Raw genomic sequence first — 2,004 nt, forward strand, 5'->3', positions numbered from 1 at the left:
AGTGACTTAGTAGTAGTAGTAGTATATATGTTATTATCCTTATTCTATATTTCAACAGAAATCCCAATTATCTGGGTCATTAAGACTTTTTTTTTTTTTTTTTACAGTTCTGTGTATTCTTGCCACCTTTTCTTAATCTCTTCTTCTGTTTGGTCCTTACCATTGTGTTATACTTGTGTTAGATATTATTTATCAATTCACTCACTTGAGGGTTAAAATTGCAAGCCTGCTATTATGAGTAAAGATGAACAACTTTACCTAGGGCCAGTTTTACAGTATTCTTTTTTTTTTTTTTTTAATGAATTGAATGTTCATACCTTTTGCCCAAATTCATTTTCCTTAAGATTTTACTTTATGCTTTTCCTCCATTTTAAATATATTTCTTGTATTAAAGATATTGGTTTGAATAGCCAAAGCAATCTTGAGAAAGAAGAATGGAACTGGAGGAATCAACCTGCCTGACTTCAGGCTCTACTGTAAAGCCACAGTCATCAAGACAGTATGGTACTGGCACAAAGACATAAATATTGATTAATGGAACAAAATAGAAAGCCCAGAGATAAATCCACGCACATATGGACACCTTATCTTTGACAAAGGAGGCAAGAATATACAATGGATTAAAGACAATCTCTTTAACAAGTGGTGCTGGGAAAACTGGTCAACCACTTGTAAAAGAATGAAACTAGAACACTTTCTAACACCATACACAAAAATAAACTCAAAATGGATTAAAGATCTAAACGTAAGACCAGAAACTATAAAACTCCTAGAGGAGAACATAGGCAAAACACTCTCCTACATACATCACAGCAGGATCCTCTATGACCCACCTCCCAGAATATTGGAAATAGAAGCAAAAATAAACAAATGGGATCTAGTTAAACTTAAAAGCTTCTGCACAACAAAGGAAATTATTAGCAAGGTGAAAAGACAGCCTTCAGAATGGGTGAAAATAATAGCAAATGAAGCAACTGACAAACAACTAATCTCAAAAATATACAAGCAACTCCTACAGCTCAAATCCAGAAAAATAAATGACCCAATCAAAAAATGAGCCAAAGAACTAAATAGACATTTCTCCAAAGAAGATATACAGATGGCTAACAAACTCATGAAAAGATGCTCAACATCACTCATTATCAGAGAAATGCAAATCAAAACCACTATGAGGTACCATTTCACGCCCGTCAGAATGGCTGGGATCCAAAAGTCTACAAGCAATAAATGCTGGAGAGGGTGTGGAGAAAAGGGAACCCTCTTACACTGTTGGTGGGAATGCAAACTAGTACAGCCACTATGGAGAACAGTGTGGAGATTCCTTAAAAAAAACTGGAAATAGAACTGCCTTATGACCCAGCAATCCCACTGCTGGGCATACACACTGAGGAAACCAGAATTAAAAGAGACACGTGTACCCCAATGTTCATCGCAGCACTGTTTATAATAGCCAGGACATGGAAGCAACCTAGATGTCCATCAGCAGATGAATGGATAAGAAAGCAGTGGTACATATACACAATGGAGTATTACTCAGCCATTAAAAAGAATACATTTGAATCAGTTCTAATGAGGTGGATGAAACTGGAGCCTATTATACAGAGTGAAGTAAGCCAGAAGGAAAAACACCAATACAGTGTACTAACGCATATATACAGAATTTAGAAAGATGGTAACAATAACCGTGTATACGAGACAGCAAAAGAGACACTGATGTATAGAACAGTCTTTTGGACTCTGTGGGAGAGGGAGAGGGTGGGATGATTTGGGACAATGGCATTGAAACATGTATAATATCATATATGAATCGAGTTGTCAGTCTAGGTTCAATGCACGATACTGGATGCTTGGGGCTGGTGCGCTGGGACGACCCAGAGGGATGGTATGGGGAGGGAGGAGGGAGGAGGGTTCAGGATGGGGAACACATGTATACCTGTGGCGGATTCATTTGATATATGGACAAAACCAATACAATATTGTAAAGTTAAAAAATAAAATTAAATT

The sequence above is a fragment of the Bison bison genome, unplaced genomic scaffold (assembly GCF_000754665.1).
Source record: "Bison bison bison isolate TAMUID 2011002044 unplaced genomic scaffold, Bison_UMD1.0 scf7180017864041, whole genome shotgun sequence".
Taxonomy (NCBI): Eukaryota; Metazoa; Chordata; class Mammalia; order Artiodactyla; family Bovidae; genus Bison; species Bison bison.